Source organism: Catharus ustulatus, chromosome 5 (assembly GCF_009819885.2).
Source record: "Catharus ustulatus isolate bCatUst1 chromosome 5, bCatUst1.pri.v2, whole genome shotgun sequence".
NCBI lineage: Eukaryota > Metazoa > Chordata > Aves > Passeriformes > Turdidae > Catharus > Catharus ustulatus.
The window spans coordinates 41,468,231-41,487,625 of record NC_046225.1 but is presented as its reverse complement, the minus strand read 5'-3'; the positions used below and the strand labels follow the sequence as shown (position 1 = coordinate 41,487,625).

The following is a 19,395-nucleotide window of genomic DNA, read 5'->3' as shown; positions in this document are numbered from 1 at the left end:
GCTTTTCCCTCTTTCTCAAGGCTTTCATAGCATGAAAAAGATAACAGCTCTCAAATGCTGGCCATTTGAAAGGTATCTGCATTTAACATCACCATAACACCTAAAATAACTAAAGAAACACTTTGTTACCTCATGATTTTAAGTTCCTTGGCCCTGAGAAGGGCCAAGAAATGTATTAGACATATTTGACACACACTAGACATCTGTTTCAGGGAACTCAAGTAGACAGCACTTCAAACTTTACACATGCTTGTAATAAAGACATAAAAAATAAAAAAACCCCTGATTGTTAATTTCAAATGCACTATCTCTTTAAAAACTGATTTGCTCTTGTGGGCATGTAAAGACCTGCTAGTGCTACAGCTGCTACATACCAGGGAATTTGTCTACAAAAGCAATTGTGTCTAGTCGTAATCTCCTTGGTTTTAATTCATATCTGTCTGAAATTTGGTGCAACAGTCAGCTTGCATACAAATTTCCTCTGAAGAGGTGGGGGATATTAAAAGCTTTGGATTTCTTCCTTGTGAGTCCAAGATATTTTATAAATATTGATAATATTTCAATTTATTAATAATATTTTATTTCAATAATCTATGCCTTGGCCTAACAGCCTATACTAGTGGTTTCCAATCCAAACTCTACCAGGATTATGCTGGCTCTGTGCCTTCTTAGGTAGTTCTGTGCTGCCATATGAAATTATGGGACACTGACGGGTATTTCTACAGACACATGAATGCAATAGCGATCGCTCTCAAGGAGAGAGCAGATCCTGAAATTATCTTGAAATAATTCTGGGAGGCAATAATCCTTATTTTGCAATAGGATCTAGAAACTCCAAAGATTCAGATATCAGATCCCATCTGTGACCTCAGGTTAATTCAGGTTGCACAGGGAACTTTAGCTGCTGCTTAGTACATGACTATTATGACAAGTCTTATCACATATAGCAAATAACTTGTAACATAACCTCAAAGTATCAATGCATACAATATGTTCTAATAATGTCTAGCACTTTTTTGTATCCAAAAGCTCACTGGAACTCTAGGTATAGTCTGAATAACCCAAGAACTCTTATTTTATGAGCCATGCATTGGCATGGTTTTATCTAGATTACAGTAATTTCAGGAATACAAGCCGCACTATTTTGACCTGGATTTTTGCTCTCAAACAGGAAATGCGGCCAATATTCAGGAGCGGCTAATATGTGAATAATTTTCTGACATTTACAACCCCAGAAGTGCCAGCCAGGGTGCCGAGCCGAGCGCCTGCCAGTAAAACCCAGGATTTCGCGACTGTTACAAATTGGTTACTGTGTTGTGTGGTGGGTGGGGTCAGCTCAGCACTGGCAGTGTGGGGGGAGGGAGGCAGGCAGGGGAGTTCCCTACTTCCGGCGGGGGAGAGGCAGGGGGCTCTGTGCTGACATCCCCATGGTTCGGGGAGGAGGCGGGGGGCTCCGCCCCTGCTCTCCGTCACCGCGGTGGGAGCAGGGGGCTCTCCGTGCTCGCCCACCGCCACCGCGCCGGAACCGGGGTGTGCTCCGTGCTCGCCCGCCGCCACTGTGTCGGGAGTGGGGCCAGGGCAAGCGACCCCAGAGGCGGTGGCCAGCCCCAAGAGGCCCCGCTGAGCAGCCCCACCGAGCTGGGCCACCCGACCCCGTCAGCAGCCCCTCGCGGGCCAAGCCTGCACAGCCCGAGCCGAGCCAGTAAACCCCGCCCTTCTGCGGTTCCGTTACTAATTGGCAACTTTGTTGCACGCGGGTCCTCGCTGCGAACGACAGAGCGGCTTATATTCAGGTGCGGCTTATTTATGGACAAAAAACAAAATATTTGCCAACACCCAGAGATGCGGCTTATACTCAGTGCGGCTTGTATTCGTGAAATCACTGTACATTCAGGTTTGCTGTTACTAGATACTCATTAGCAGATATTTAAGTATGGGTATCTGAAATTACAAGTAGCTAACAGTAACTTCTTTCATTGTCTTCTTTTTGGCATGACTCAGGAAAGTACAATAATAAAATATCAGGAATATAAATATATGGACTTGTCATACATAATGTATATATGAATTGATTTGATCCTAGTTTGCTTGTATGACAGATGTATAATTATACTGACTCCATGAACACTGCATATACCATGAACACTAAAAATTCCAAAATTTTCTAGACATTTTGTTACAGATTACGTTCTTCTTTGACAAGGATATACTGTTTCCCTGCATTGCCACATCAACTTATGCTGCATATAAAGGAAAGAAGCAAGTTTGACCATGTGGAAGAGCACAGCAACCTAATAAAATCTGCTTGACTAACTATGTCATAGATACTTGCAAAACTCAGGTATTTCAGAGAAAAATATGCAACATTATTGTTAATTTGTATATCTATATAAAATATGCTACTGTTACATCTTCCCAAATGATCAGACCAGTAAGATAACCCTTCTTCCACTAAATCCACGGAACTTTTACCATATAAATTTCTTTTGAAAGCACCAGCCTGTCTGGACAGAAGTCACGCTAACTGTGCCAGTGAACACATCTGCCTCAATGAAAGACCTTGTGCCACCTCAAAGCATGACACTGGCACAGTGACAGTGAATTGCCTATTGACTGTTCGTCTGTGAAAAGCAAAAAAATATTTTCTTTCTGCATATTTTTAATCCTACTGAAGTGAAGAAGAGCTATCCAGAATTATCATAGGTAAAAGGTAGAAGGTCTGTCTGTAGAATTCAAATCATCATTTGAGTGAAAGGGAGAGCCATAAATTACTGTTTAACAGATCAGCTTACTTTAAAAAAATCTGGCTTCTATGCATCAGTGCTAATCATTTTCTTTAAACAAAAAACAAGGCTTTTAAAAAGGAGATGTACTTCCATCTAGAGCATAACCTAGCTAGGTCATTCTTTGGCCACAGAAAGACATTTAGTGTGAATTATAATTGACTTACAACAGAGATGAGTACATTTCCTCAGGTTCTTCATATGGGTAGCCAAAAGGGACTACTTACATGCTTTTCAGCTAACTTAAAATTCGATTGCAGCAATAGAAATATCATGGTACAAAGGTTTATGACTTTTAGGATGTTGAGTGCATATACTTCTGTGAACTAAAAAACCATATTTCATACATTTACAATCAGCAGAAAACACATCAAAACATTTATTCTTACTTAGTTATCTCCCTTTAATGAAGTATGACCACTGACACGAGTGTCACTATTTTTACTTGCCTCAAAAAATGTGGACGTGTACATGAAAATGAGGCAAAGCTGAACATTCTTCAAGCTGATTTCACTGATAAAGGAGCAACAAATCTGGAAAGAAGAAGTAGATACAAGGTAGTTATGCATGCAAGCTCTCAACTAGGCTGAATGGGATCTGACATTTCATATTCTTGTGCGGTTTTCTCTTATTTTTTTAAACCAATTAAAAAAGAAATCTTGTAATCCTAAATTAAGAGCTATATGACAAAAAAACCCTGGAAGCAAAAGCATCATTTAAATGTTCTTAGCACAGGAAGTGAATCCGTGGAATCAAGAATTAGTAAAATGAAGATAACTATTTATTAAGAAGAGAGTCTCCAACTTTGTCAGGATCACTCTTTAAAGAGTTCCTACCTGCCCTGCCCTGACAGGACCACACAGAAATCAACAGAGAAAAAGAAATCCAGACATAACTAGAATGGTAGCGTGAAAAATATTCTGAGACAGATATACCGGATGAATTTGCTGTTAAGTTTGCAATGTTAGGCTGGAAGTGGCTTCTGCCAGATACAAATTTGTTTAGAGACACAGGTGTGTCCTTTGTTTTACCCTTTCCCTCTCTTCCCCACCATGAGCCTCAGGCTCAATGCTCATATCTGCACTAACTCAACAGCAGCAGTTTAGTGCAAGCTTGAGGGTAAACCCTGGCAAAAAATCATCAATAATTTGTAACTGATAGCATTCTTCCCACTTTAGGTTTTGGTTAACCAACCACTGCTCTCTAGGTAACACCCACACAGTTCAAGGAAGAGTATGAACCACGGACTGTTTGCAGAAGGTTGAATGAATGAGGTCCCCAGGCTGTTGGTGAAGCACTTGTGCACATCAGTAATACTTGAGCTGGAATAGAAAATGGACCTTGGCTTGTTCCCTTTGCCACTGTACACAAAGACTATGGATCTATTTCTTCCATAAAATCTAATTTTTCTCTCTACAGGGAAAAAGAAAGGCACCTGGTTGGTTTCTTCTTTCCCTTTCATTGCCCTCTTCCACCATGTCACAAAATTTGGGAAATCGAAGAAAGGAAGGAATACCTCATGGATGTAGGTGCTAGTCTGCAGCACAGCAGAACTGACACTTTCCAATACTTCTCAAGTATTACTGCTTTGCCAGGCTTCGGGACTAATCAACATCCACAGCCTGTTCCATTTCAACACTCAGGTAGAATGTTAAAGAGGTGCTGTGTTACAGCCATGAACACAAGCGCAACATCAGCCAGCTGAATGTGGGGGACTCCCTCCCTTGGCTAAAATTCAAACTATGCACATGCATGCATATGCTGTTCCAGACTAACACAGTTCAGTCTACAAATGATGTTAATAAAGGTTATCATTTCTATACAGACTATACCAAATAAACCTACCTTCATGAAGCATTGGCAATTCAGTTTGCTATAGGACTCAGTACATTTTTGTATTTCTTGGTAAAGATCCCCACGCACTCTATTGCATACTGACCACATTTGGCTCAAGAACACACATGGAAACTCCACACAAAAAAAGCTACACATAAAAAGACAGGGGAAAATATAATCAAATAACTGATTCTAGCACAAGCTCTGCTGTACATTGCAAACTGAAACCAAACACTCAAAATGAACAATTTGTTACCCATTATTTTATGAGGCACAGTGCACTACAGGAAACAAAAGCAGACAATATACAAGCAGAGTGAAGAATGTTCAGCTCTGATGTCACCAAAATCACTGCAAGCAAACCATAACTTTGTCTGAGGTAGGCTTTATTTTTATTCTTCTTTTTTCCTCATGTAACTGGTTCTGCTGCCATGGCTCCGATCAGCAGTAAATTAAGATTAGGTAGAAAGGGCCAGGATGAGGGGGTAATGTAAAAGCTGGAGGGTAGAAATGAGAAGAGAGAATTGATAAATAATACACAGGTCTCCTCTTTGAAAAGTTGGAAGAACTGCTGAGGAATAACTCAAAATACTATCCAAATGCTACTGATAGAAAAATCATCAGGGGAGAAGTGTTTACATCCAGAGAGGAACCCACTGACTGAAAAGTCTGTTTATGATTCCTTGATCTTAGGGGGAAAATAGGGTGGTAAACACTGGGTTCTCATACAAATGAGGAGTAGCAGGGTTTGCAGAATAAGACTGTCTGAAATGCACTGAAGATACCTGCTCAATGTTATAAACCTTACTGGAGAAAAGACAGCTGCTGAAAAGAAACTCTCCTGGCAATAAAATATGTGCTCAGCTCCATAAACCAAAATTGTAAAGAAGGAGTAAAAGAAAAGGAAGACAGGGTAGAAAAGGTAGACAGTATAGTTACTTCCAGTCTACAAAAAAAAGTCTTCAATACTGTCAGTACTTTCAGCATACTTGTGAAGGGACAGTGAGATCTTCTTCAGCCCAAGATCCATCATCTTACTGCTTGTCTCTTGCTTGGTAGGAGAGATTCTAAGATTCAGTATCATTACAAGACAATGGAGAGGCTTAGCTTGTGTGGCAACCTTCCTGAAGTCATCTGAAGAAAAAGACAGTCTGACAGAATCATATTTTCAAACTCTGACTATGTGTCTGCCTTCAAAAGGTTTGTCTTCTGGTTGGGCATATGGAAACACACACACATACATTCTGCTTTATGGCAGAACATGATTGACAAGTACAAGGAGAGAGCTGAGGAGAAAGTAAGAATAATTAACCAGAAAGAAAAATGTAACAAAAATTCTTTAGACTAAGAAAGGCAAAGGACACTTCCATCATATAGGTGAGTAGATCAATAGGCAAGTCTATGAGGGACTAGAGGAACTTGGCATGAGTGAAAGGAGAGATTCTGCATCTTGACAATGCTGCTTCATGCTGAGAAAACACCCTACAATCCTGTGCTAAAGACCACACCAAAACATTGTTGGAAACTGGCAACTTAAAAATCTTAACTGCCCGAAGTAATGTGTCCCAGAGAAATACTGCAAACCCAAGGGTAATATGCTTTCTTACTGCTATAAACTGGTGAGAAGATAACTGTTAGATGCTTTCCAGCTCCAAAGACAGAGGTGATCATGGGAAGAAGAACCCTGCTCTCTTCTTAGGATATAACCCACGTGTTGAAGAAAGAGCTCATAGGTTGCAAAGTAGAACTTATGAGTTGCTTTTAAAATGGCAACATACAATCAAAGCTTAGGAATAAAAGGTATAACAGCCACTCAACACACTACCATGATACAAGTAATACTTGTTCTTCAAAAAATGGAATTTCTATGAACTGTGCTGAGACATCTTCCCCAGCCTCCAGGATGTTACCATTACAAAATGTGTCTTGATATGCAGTTCATTTTTCTGGTCCTTGATTCATCTTACTGCATCTAGATATGCCATCTGAGACCACAAGGTCTTTAAAAATCTTGCAGGTGGGTTCTTCCACGTGACTATGCTGCATTGTTTTCCTCTTTCTTTTCATCTTTTCTTATAAATCATTCCCTCTAGTCTCCAATAATTTTTAATGCTCTACTGTGAGTCTCAGTCAATTAAACTATACCTTCAGGTGGTCAAATTAGGATCCAGTTTTCCTGTTACTGTCTTTCCTTGTATTTTGTGCATTTGTTTTAAATTCCCTTAACAATTATGCCAATCCCTAGACAGGGAGCGCTATAAAAAGAAATATCACTAAGTTCTTGTAAAAGCCAAAAATTGAAAATTACCTTGTTAATTTGAAATCAATGTAGTTTTACACAAATGAAAGAATTCTTTCTTGAATGAGAAAAGACAGGCAAAAAAGAAAGAAGGGAAGATGGACAGTTGAGATTATTTTGATTAAATACTTATATTAACATGCCATAGCTAGAATTGTACTTTTATAAGCTTTTAAGACATCAAAGACACTTAAAAACATAAGTAAGATAGAAATTTAACCATTAATGATATATTTTCTGAATTACTTGTTTCCAGCTTAGCCACAGGCCTCCCAGGGTTTAAGTATCATTATAAAACCACACATTCAAACAAATAATGTCCCTGTTGCTAAGGCTGGAAGTTGGCTTGTCTATGCTCACAGTAACTTAAAAAACACTTTAAAAAGCAGTAGAGTAATGAATAAAAACCAATGATTATCAATTAAATCATTAAAGGCAGGTTTACAATAATTAACATAAAGGTCACCTTAATAGTCAATTTAGAGATATTTCTAGTTCTCCCAGGCCAAAAGATAAAGTCTTCAGTAGTAAAATTTGCCATTATTAGAAAAGTTCATTTCATTGTTCAGCCTTTAACTCGTTATCTGTAATTAAGAAAAATCAGATTTCAAAGCAACAAGAGAAGACTGTGATAAAGCTATTTGAAGTACACTCTGGCAGGGATAAAGCCAGCAGAGAGGTGGCTGTCATAAAATAGCCAAATGGCTTTTTCCACCTCCATCAAGGTCACTTTACTGATGATGTGCTCAATAAGATGATAATGCATTTAACCACTTTCCTTGCATCTGACTTCGACCTTACTGCAAATCCAAATGGCCTTGTTTAACTACCCTGGCCTTTCAACATCTCCCTGAACAAAGATAATTAAGGAGATATACTGCCCCCTACTATCACAGGAATTGAAAGACAAATAAACTTTTAAGAGCACAGCCAGGTGTCTATTGCATTAATGTACAATCTTTAAGCAGGGGGTAAAATGAAATAATGGTTAGATAATTATAAAAGGTTAACAAAGTTAACTTTGCTACGTAAGGTAATTCTGTTCTGTTTAAAAGAAAGAACATAAGAGGCTTTCCAGGCTACTTTATACAACTCCCTGGACAACAGTCTTTGCCTTTATGCGGTTTCTGACTTAAGAGGAAAAATGTTCTGCAAAAATTAACAACTCTGAAATTTCTGCAGATTTGAAACTGGTTATACTTCATAAGAGGGTATAATAATGTTTTATGAAAAAGTAGGTCTATATGATGAAACCAAAAGCTGTTCTATAAAAACATTTCCATTCCTTCTTTTTTCATTTGTGTGTGGTCAGCAACTACAATAGAGGTGAAAATTAAAGCTGTTTAAAAATTAGTTTGGCAGGTATGACAATTTAAAAGCTTTTTTATGCTTTTTACAGTTATGAAAACCAACCAAATAATATCATTATATAACAGAACTTGCCTTTATTTTTTTTTTTTTAGTTTTGATTAATATATACTCCTATATTCCTTATAGCTCTCCAGGACACTAATTCTTCTTGATACCAAGAAAAAAGTCCCATATCAACAACTCTTGGACTAATAACTACTGAAACATAATAAAAAGAATAAAAAAGCTGGTAAAGCAATTGGATGATAGTTATGCAGAGATGCAAGAGATATTTTAGATTAAATTTTTTTTCTTCTAAAGTATCTTAGAACTATTGCTGTATAGGTCTGAATCCCCTTCAAAAGTAAGAAAGCGGCAAAACAGCAAGTTGTATCAGAATGATAAAAACATGTAACTCACTGCTGATGTGATACTAGCTATGTTAGCTTACTGCTACTGCCAAAATTGCTGTTCCTTTGCCACAGAAAATTAAGTATGCAGAAACCCTGTCACATGTCTTCAATCAGTTTCATCATAATGCAGTTCTTCAGAAATTACAGCAAATCCACCTCTGCCATCTTGTAAGGCCACCATTACTTTGAGTGGTAGATGTAGTTTGTGCAAATTTCAACTACTTCATGTATTTGGCTTAATCTTTTGCTATAACACTTCTTAATGCAGACTCAACTCCTGAATTCTGAATACACCAGAAGTTAAACCTCCTGTAAAGGTACCTTCATGTAGCAAATACAAAAATCAGTGATTACAATATCAAAACCATGAAGTTTGCAATGGTTCATATGCCAAAGGTATGCAAAGTCCTTTCTGCTGTATACAACAAGCCATAAAAAAGCCTTTCACTCTGAGCTAGAATGGTTTACTGTTTCCAGATATGAGAAGTCTATCTTTTTCTTACATCTAAAGAGCTTGCTTCAAAAATAATCTACTTTACAGCAGTTTATACAAAACAATTATTTAGTTTCAAGTTTGGATAAATGGTGGCCCTAGACAACCTCAAAAGGAGACTACACACCTTGTTGTTACCTTGAGTCCTGAAGTTTTCATGTATAATTGCACTTTGAATTCCTTAACCTTACACAAAGAAGATGAATGACTACTTTCTACTCACTCAGAGTATTTCAGCCACCTACCTATTCTGTTCAGAGTTTTTAACGTGGGTGACACTTTTTAAAGGAACGTAAGAGCCATTTTTTCCACTTGTCCCTAACATTTAAAAAGGTTAACTTAAATGGAAACCTATAGAAACACTTTTTTTTTTTGTACAGTTGCTTTATTTCATCCTGATTTCTTGTTTTGTGTAAAAATCTTCAAACCTAAAAGATCTCTACATCTTCATACCATTAGTGAGGTCACCAGCTCACAGCATCATACTCCGTACATTACTGAACATACAAAAGCCGTCTTGCTATTCTGAAATGCATAAATTTGTAACTACCTCTGGGAAAAGTCCTTCAAGCCCACACAGAGTATAGCCTATAGACATATTTAGAATGAATAAAACCAACAATAAGATCCTTGAACACATGCAGAAAGGATAGGAAAGCTCACATTTTTTCTTATTTTGGACAACAATACAGTGAACATATTGTTCAACATTTGAGCGATGATATGAGAAAAGTGTACATACCTTTTATTTTTCCTTGTTTAGTTCAACAAGTGAATTGGGAAGTTACTCAAGTTACAGGAAGTAACTCAAGTTACTCAAGTTATTAAGTCTGATCTAAAAATTGCTTATCAGACCATTTTGGTAATTTGAAGTCATGTTAAATCTTCACAGATGGACATTATAACTGAAAGAATACAGCTCAAGATAAATTCCCTAAGTTGGGTCCATTAGCATCATATACTGATATTTACAGATACTTCTATATCTCTCAAGCCAAAGGATAAACTCTTCAGTACTAAAATTTCCCATTATCAGAAAAGTTAATTTCAATGTCCAGCCTCTAACTTGCTATCTACAATTTTAAAAATCTACAAAGTTGATGAGTGTATGGCAGCATTCTTATTGTGGAACTGTAGAATGAATATACATCTGACATGACATTTAATATTTTTTATTGCATCAACTATCAGTTTTTCCTAGACAGCTACCACATTGGCTGCTTTACTTGAAACGGAAAAAAAAAAAATACTCCATGCTGCATGGAACATGCAACTTCTCGTGTCAGAAAGGGTAGAAAGTAAAAATGACAAGCCAAAGCCACCTAAACATAAAATGTTTTTTTTAAAGGTCCTATTGTTGTAGGTTTCTGGCTAAATAGTAACACACACTTTCACAACTCCCTGAAAGGAAAAATACTCTTTTACTGTGAAATATGAGGCCACTCTCCACACAAGATTGCAGAACTACTACTAATTAAAAAATTGTGTAACATCTCATTTGTAGTTATGGAGGTGCTCAACAGTTTTGAACTCCAATCTGAAGGATGAAAAAAAGGTAAGCTAGATTTTTTCCTATTCTTGTTTGAGCACTTTCCGCTTTCTGGGTTTTGCACAAATACTTCCGCCAGAACTTACTGAGGATGCATGAAAAGATTTACCTTTTGAAAGAAGGAAAAGTGCATTCCACCAGCTACATGCACATCACCCAGAATTTCATGGGAATAAACCCAGTCTATTTGGTGCCATTACAAAAATTACAAATTCTTATCTTAATGATAAGCTTTACTTAACATCAGGCAATTAGATCTTTGTGTCTATTAAGAAATTAATACACTTTCCAACGGATAGGGGACTCCTGCCATCTTCAGAAACTTTTTAAAACATTTTCAGTGAATTTACTCTGTGGATTAGAGATCTTAGGGGAGAGAAGGTACTTCCTTTTCTCTGTCCCCATTTTCCATTGTTCTCTACCTTCAAAGCTTCTAACAAACAGCTCCAGAGCAGCTCAGTCTTTGTCTGGGAGTTTGGTAGTTCACATCCTAAGTTTCTTCCCCCATTGCAAGAACATTAGGAGGCAAGGTTTTGGAAAGCTTGCCACAGGATCAGCCAGAAAACAGACACAAAGTTAACAAAGGGCAGCTATCACTACAGTGTCAGGCTTGTTTACTGAAGCAGAGCAGTATTTCTCCAAATCTTCAAAGTTCAGACTGTTTTGTTTAATAAACTGTTAAAAAATGGCAAATGGGCTAAGTAAGGTGAACATAGGCAAAGATAGTTTAAAATAAAACACTCCATAGACAGATGCATAGTTCAAATTCAGATTCACATGAACGGGATGAACAGGAAAACTAAGACATTGTATGCACAAAAACTGCAAAGGTATGTTCATACACTGGAATATAGACATTATTATTTTAAGTAAATTTAATTGCTGACATACCTTTCTCAGTTTTTTTTCCCCCAATCCTTCCTTAAAGTCTACTCTAGCAATTAACAGAGGTCTCCGGATGGCTCACTGAAATATTTAAAGCTGAAGAACAAAAGGTTTATTTTAAAAATGAAAACCTTGGCTTGTACAACTCCAGACATGAATCTGCTTTCAATTACTGAAAGTATTTCCACTTCAGTGAAAAAGGATCAAATCTTCAACTACACCATCTTAAGGCAATGAATTTGATTATATTAAGGTTTAAGAATTCAGAACGACTTTGTGACACAGCTGTATATTCCATGCGTATCGTGTATTAGGTATACAAAAAAGAAAGAGCTGGCACTTTAAATGAGAAGCAGACAGAAATGTGTCTGCTCACAGCACCACTGTACTTCCATACTAAAGCTTTGCTTTAGGGCTGCCTTTTTTTTTTTCAGGTGCCCACATAAATGTCAAAGATTACACTAAGCTTTAAATGAAGGATTTTACAATCCTTTAGAAATGAATCTGGGCTGATTCTTCTCCCATACTTTTATTTGCATAATTTGCACTGTTGTAAAGTTACATTTTTCTTTCTAGACTTTTGAACGAGCACAACCTCCTTTACATCCCCCCCCAGCGCAGCAGGTATTGCATCCCCTAGGAAGCGTGATAATCAGAGGCACTTTATACTTTTCCCATTATGCGAGCATAACAGAGTCGGGCGAGGGAGCTCGAAGGCTTCACTCCGCAGCGAGATGCGATACCTCTAATGCAAATTATGCAAAAACTTCTCATTTCTTACATCTCCGATTTCGCGAATCTCTCCTACCGCATCTCAGCCAGACAGCGGGTCGGGCTCTTTCAGCAGCACGGCCAGACAGAGGACGCGAGCGGCTCCCTCCCGGCTCAGGCACCCTCGGCTCGCAGGGCGGGCAGTACGGGCCGCCCGCGGCTCCTCGCAGCGCTGCCCGAGCCGCGCAGTGAGGCGGCGGCACCGGCCCCGCCCTCGGCCCGGCCCCGCCCGCGGCCCGCCCCGCGCCCACCTCAGCCCGCCCCGTCTGCCCCCAGCGCCGCTCGCCGCCGGCCCGGCCCCGTCTGCCCCCAGCGCCGCTCGCCGCCGGCCCGGCCCCACACTGCCCGCGGCGGCGGCGGCGGTCGGGCTCGGCCCCGCCTCACCCTTGGGCGGCCGGGAGCGCGTACGGCCCGGAGCTCTGGGGCAGCGCAGACGGAGCCTTCCCGGAGAGCGGGGAGCCGCTGCCGCGGCGCTCTTCGTACGGCTCACGGGCAGCGCGGGGCTGCGGGCATCCACCGCCAAGCGGGGATTTCCCGAGACACAGAATAAACTCTGTGCCGCGCGGGGTGGTTGGTGTATTAGCGTGCAGTACCTGCGTGTTCCGTGCCGGAGGCACTGAGGGAGAGCGGCTCCCTCCGGGCTCCGTGCGGCCCGAGCAGGAGCGCGGATTGCAGACGGACCGGGCCGGGAGCAGAGCGCCGCTGTGAGCGCGCAGATGTGACACCGGCCCCCGCAGCAGGCACCACCTGGGCTTTAATTGAAACAGAAACACCTCCCCCTCCATTTACCACCGTAGGAGACAGTTTTTCTTCGTGTCTGTAGAGGCATGAATATAATACACTCTGCTTACTTCAAAACACTCGGCAATCTGATCGAGTCCTTTGCTAATGAAGCCATCGGAGTCCCAGCTCGGTCTGACTGGATGCATCATGGCTGTCAGATAAAGCTATCAAATAATAGATAAAAAAATACAGCATTCACAGGACTCACCATTAATTTCTGAAATACTGTAGAACGCAGGAAGAACTAGATGTTTATAGAATGTGCAGATATACGTACTCATTCAAAATTCAAAAGTCTATTTTCGACTGGTAATCAAATTGAAGTTAGTGCCTCTGCCTTTAGTAAAAGAACCAGATTTAAAATATTATTTATTTTTTTCTTTTTCTTTTTTAGTTTTTTTAATTTGCCCCTTTTGGAACATGGAATTCTTTCGAAATGACCATGGGAATGGTATCTCCAGCTTCATTCTTAACATCACTACACAAAGACCCTTCTGAGCTGGCTTAGAAAATTCAGTGATATGTAGGAATTTCTACAAAATTTCTATTATGGTTTTCTTTTCACCTTGGACCCTTGCTAATAACAACTAACTTAACTCTCTCTCACCCTATTACAAGATCCATTGCTGACACAGGCCAAGTTATCACAGAAGCTGCCCAGAAGCCACATTTTGCCAAATATCAGATCAAGACATTGTTAATGATTATACAATACTTCCAGGAAAAATAATACCATTCCAGAATATGTTTTCAACACTGTTATGTAGAAAGCTGCAATAAAACCAAGTATTTCAGATGTATTATTCATAAGAAATTTAATACTATCCAAAAAGCTCACACAATTCCTATAGAAACAATGACTATACAGATTGAAATAGTAGAATTCTGTGAAATGGGGGACAATAATGGTCTAAGTAGGCAGGTCCAGATGAGGGCAGTCATGGCTGACAATGGGGAAAAATCCTGAAACAATTCCAAGGTAATTAGCACTAATACCACATCTTGACCTGAAGCTCTTCAAGTCAGAATTGCAATCAGAATTGCAACAGACTATGTGTGCTTTGACTTAGCTCAAGGGAGAAACTTGAATGTAGCCAGCTTTCACAAACTCCACTCAGGTTTGGGATAAAAATGGAAATTTGATAAAAATGGGAGGCTTTTTGCAGTTCGAATTCTGGACAGACTCCTATCTGTGATAGCTACAAGACCAGCCAAGAAAAAGCCAGGAGATGAAATCATGAACTAATATAGTCAGTTTAAAGAAGCAAGTTTCTAGCAATTCCACAGCAACATTCATATTCTCAGCATCTCTTCCAAGGAGTCTAGTTGCAATAAATGGGGTATTAGATCACACAAATATGATTTTCCAAACTGCTTGGAGTACCTATGGAATAAGCACTTTCTGCCATTACCTACTAAATAGTTAATTACTTCAGGAATAAATCCTTTCAGATCTTAAAAGGAGGAGGAAGGGGAACTGGATGCTTGGAGTCAGCTCGTGCAGAGCTTCAGAGCACATTTGAATTTCTGCTCTCAGAGAGCACCTGTAATTACACTCCCTCTACAGAAGACTGCCATAGACCTGTGAAGGAAGCAGGATTTTGGGTCTTCCAAGAGTCAGATACTGTGGAAGAAAACACATATTTAGATAATCCCTATTTTCGAAAGAAAACTATCCACAAGTTCTGTGCCTTTTTTTCTACAAATATATATCACTCTACATTTAGTAAATGAAGACTGCACCCTACCAAAAAATAGGACCTGGATGTCTCTGCAGTGCATCCACTTTCTCCATTTTCAGCCAACTGCAATGGAATTTTCCTTTGCTATGATGCCCCCTGTGCTGAGATTCCACTGTCCCATTAATGCCAGCACAAATGATTTATGAAATCTATTAGGTGCAACACTAAAGACATCTCAAACATAAATGTTTGCTTAGGAAAATATTTCTATGGAGAAGACAAATGGGGGTTGAAGCAAACTCCAGCACAGATATCATACTTCATGCCGACATAGCTCATGGCCAAACAGTAGAAGGAAAGATCAAACAAAGCCTTGGAGGGGAGCTGGAGGGGCTGGGGGGAAAAATGCCATATGTGTTTAATTCATACAAAAAGGGAGAAGCACTTCAAAATAGTTATTTGATCAAAAGGATTATTGCAGTAAATTATGCAGAGATTAACCATTGAATTTGAACTCATCTTTAGTCTTTATTAATAACTCATTATAGTCCTTTTTCTTAATGGAGAATAAATTAGAGCCATGCTAATCCATGCAGCTATCTGCAGGTACATTTATCACTATGGTAGCCACTTTTCTTTATGGAAGCTGCATTTCATGGGCAACAAACATTCATCCCCTGCTGAACTCAAGCCCTGGTGGCCTTTTCAGGTCACCAGCCGGGTCACCTAAAAACTTACCTTTTTTTTCAAAGACCTGAAAGGTACCTCACAGCTGGCCTTGACATATGTGAAAGAATTTCTCTTTCACACAGTCTCTCTCTCTCTCATATTGCCACAATTTAGATCAGTGAAAACAAGTGAGCTGGGGGCCTTGCTGGTATAAAAGAGTGAGGAACTGCCAACAGGATGTTCTTTGTGGGAACTCAAGGCTTTTGGAACTGATTCCTCTTCCCTGATCCAGAAGAGCTCAAATTTTATGGCCTTCTTAGCATGTTGCATAGTTCATATTTTTCCAGAGTGCATGAAAACAGGAGAATTGTGGATGTGGTTAGTTAATGGAGGAAGGGCTGTGTTTCAGCTTTTAAACTGGCTGGTTTGCATTCGTCTGAGGAAGGAGGCCTATTGCAGCTCAGTCACAATGATTCATTTTGATATTTGCATTTGAATTTGGTCAGATAATCAGTAATTTAAAGGCAGTAACAAACATATACACTGTCTGACAAAGATAGGTATTATCACAGAGAACTGACACATTCCATCACTCATAGCTGATGCCTGGAACAGACTTAAGAGGTTCCACTGGAGGTGACTGGGAAGTCATTAGACCAGAGTGGCCCAGGTACAAGCAGCCGTGCTCCTTGCAGCACACGACACTTCAGTCCTTATTGTTACCTTCTCTGAGGGCCATTGTGTCAAAGTAGAAAACATTTCTGTGCCTGTTTTTCACATGGCAAATGAAAGCACAAAGGTGATTTGTCACTACCACAAAAGTAGTACCATGGGGGAGGGAAAACATGATGCCCCAGTCTTCTAGGGCCTACTCTAATCACTAAGCCTTTCTTCTCCTCATCAAAATAATAATTTCAGCCATTTATCAACATTCATGATGATCAGTGACTTTTATTACAAGGGAACAAACACCTTTTTAGCCAAATACTCATTCACCTATTTGAATAGTAGTAGCCTAAGTGCCTTGTTAAGACATCCTATCATAAATACTTAATTAGTGTTATAACCACTTCTACAGACATGTTAGGTGTACTTTAAAGAGATAGGGTTGTCTGCATTACAAAGAAGTAAAAATTGAGTATCCTCCTAGAAGCTGAAATTGCACAGCATCAGTATATCACTTTGGAAACCTGTTTTTCTTACAACACTAGAAAAAGACAGGGTATGACTTTATGAAATTTAAACATTGCCTAAGTGTCAGATAAGGCATAATTTATAACAGCAACATATATTCTCATGTCTGTTTTGCAAAACAGACTTGATTGAGCAAAATAGTTGAAATACAGCTTTCCAGTTCTGGCTGGAAATATATTTTTTAAAAAAGGGGAAAATTCATGTCTAGAAATTAGTCTTACGAATACTATCTGATATCAACAGGATTAGCAGTATAATGTGTTCCCATGAGAAAGCACATGTGCCCAAATGTATTTAATGGAGAACATCTTGTAGTCCTTAAGCATTTAAATAGTATGCTACATTGACAATTTTTTTCTCACAAGTGAGGATTAAGATGAGCCATTTTTCATGCAGCAATGATACTGATTTAAATTAGAACAGACTAAGACCATAATGAGCTCACAGATTCAGTGTTCAAATCTGAAAACAATAAACTTTTTTTCCTTTTTATGTTCAAATCTGAAAACAATGAACTTTTTTTCTTTTCATTTACATAGATAAATCGTAACTCTAACTTTTATAACCCCTTCCAAGACTACATGAATAATTTTGCCATTTCAGATCAGTATTTCCCTAAAAATACAAGTGGAAATTTTAAGCAAGTAGATGTAACTGGGGTAGGGCAAGTGTTATACAAGAAATACAGTCCTTTCAAAAAAGGATTAAATTATGACACATTTCTTGCATGTAAGTTGGTAACATGTGGGGTTTTTTCCTAAGAAGCAACACAAAACTACCCAGTGTACATTTGTACTGTGATTTTTGAGTGCTGTATATTTTCATATATTGAAGTAAATAATGTTCCTCTGTTCCTGTCAAATTTCCCAGCAAACTCAATGCAGTGCAAGGCCAAGTATAAAATGCACAATATTTGTCTTTATCAGCACTTAGGGGATTTTTGCTCCCTAACAGTACACTTCCCTGATTAGAATCATCCTACTCTACGCTAATTGGTCTAAAGGTATGGGAAAACACAAATTTACAGATGGAACACCTCGATCTCCAAAATCTGAAACATGAAAAACATAAATATTAATCATGATGCTTTTCATGGTACTTATAGAGTTCTTAGGAATTTTTTTTTATCTGAGTGTTCAAATATCTACAGTACACCAGCCAGCTAGCAGAGAAAAAGGGCACATATGCTTTGAATGACTAACACAGTTCTTGGAAACATAAGGCACACATGCTTTCCTTATCTTATAGTATGGCTAAGTGAGGAGGAGGAGAAGGATATTTTCATGGAATTTCTGGGGGATTAGACAAAGCCCTTTGAAAGAAATATCACCCCCCCAACCCCCCCCCCCCCCCAAAAAAAAAGTTAATTCTATTTGCTTCAGAAGAACTGCTATATGAATAAGTAATCAGATGAAGCGATAAAAAAAAATTATGCTCTAATGTTTTCATGTAATTTTACGTAATTCTTGAGGAAAAGGCAGTAGTGGTTTAGGAAAAATTTTAAACCCTTCACTAAAGAAAGAAAAATCCAACTGTAATCTGAACCTTACATCTCTCTTTAAACGGAACTCTCTACAAATCTGAAGCCTATTTGTATTTGTGAGATTCACTTCAACACATTATCAAGACCCTGAAACATCCTAAACCACAGAGTTGCATCCCTTCCTTCCTCAATTTATCGTACTGTTTTCCCATTTTTCTCAGTAAGCTCTATCAGCAGCTGCAACTCACTGCTCTCATCTGTAAAAGAAGGCAAAGAAGCCGTTGCTTCCACAGCTGATGCTCTGAACTGGAGACTGAGTGTCTAATCTTCATAATGAGCAGCTTCCAACTGACTACAGTAATTTCACGAATACAAGCCGCAGCAATTTGACAAAAATTTTGGTGGAAACCCGGAAGTGCGGCTAATAGTCGGGGGCGGCTAATATGTGAATAATTTTCTGACATTTACAACCCCAGATGCGCCAGCCAGGGCGCCGAGCCAAGCACCTGCCAGTAAAAGCCGGCATTCCATGATTGTTACAGTGTTACTGTGTTGCCCTGGCTCCCTGCAGGCAGCACGGGGGGTGGGGAGAGAGGCGGGAGAGCTCTCTTCTTCCCTCCTCTGCCGCAGCCCAGGGGAGGACGGGTGGGGGGGCGCGCCGCCATTGCCGCGGCCTGGGGAGCCGACGGGGGCCCTGCGCCGCCATTGCCACGGCCCGGGGAGGAGGGGGGGGCGCGCTGCCATTGCCGCAGCTCGGGGAGCCGACAGGGGCCCTGCGCCGCCATTGCCACGGCTCGGGGAGCCGACGGGGGGGGGGGCGCCGCCATTGCTGCGTCTCAGGGAGCCGATGGGAGCCCCGCGCAGCCATTGCTGCGGCTCAGGGAGGAGGCGGGGTGCTTTGTCCGTGCCCGCCGCTGGCGCCACGGGCGCGGGAGAGCTCCGTCCCCGCCCGCCGCCGCTGCCGTAGGAGCGGGGGAAGCTCCATCCCTGCCTGCCACCGCGGGGCAGCGCCGACCCGGGGTGACCGAGCCCAGCGGCAGCGGCGGCCGGCCCCGAGCGGCAGCACCGGGCTGGGCCACCTGGCCCCATCAGCAGCCCCTAGCAGGCCGAGCCTGCACAGCCTTAGCTCAGCCAGTAAACCCCGCCCTCCTGCGGTTCTGTTACTAATTGCACGCGGGTCCTCGCTGCGAACGACAGAGCGGCTT

The 19,395-nt window shown here is 40.4% G+C and overlaps 1 protein-coding gene across 16 annotated transcripts in view; it reads right to left on the bottom strand.

Annotated features, from left to right (window-relative positions):
* The window catches only part of TENM3 (teneurin transmembrane protein 3), a 1,396,736-nt gene that overhangs the window by 233,724 nt on the left and 1,143,617 nt on the right, over positions 1–19,395 (bottom strand). The window contains exon 1 of one of the 16 annotated variants that reach the window (XM_033060187.1): positions 12,973–13,078. The exons of 13 other annotated variants lie outside the window; for them this stretch is intronic. The gene's annotated coding sequence lies outside the window, so the exon portion shown is untranslated. Of the gene's footprint in view, positions 1–12,389; positions 12,572–12,972; positions 13,079–19,395 lie in introns of those variants that run through there. 2 more of the 16 variants (XM_033060183.1, XM_033060186.1) reach the window with 2 other exon arrangements.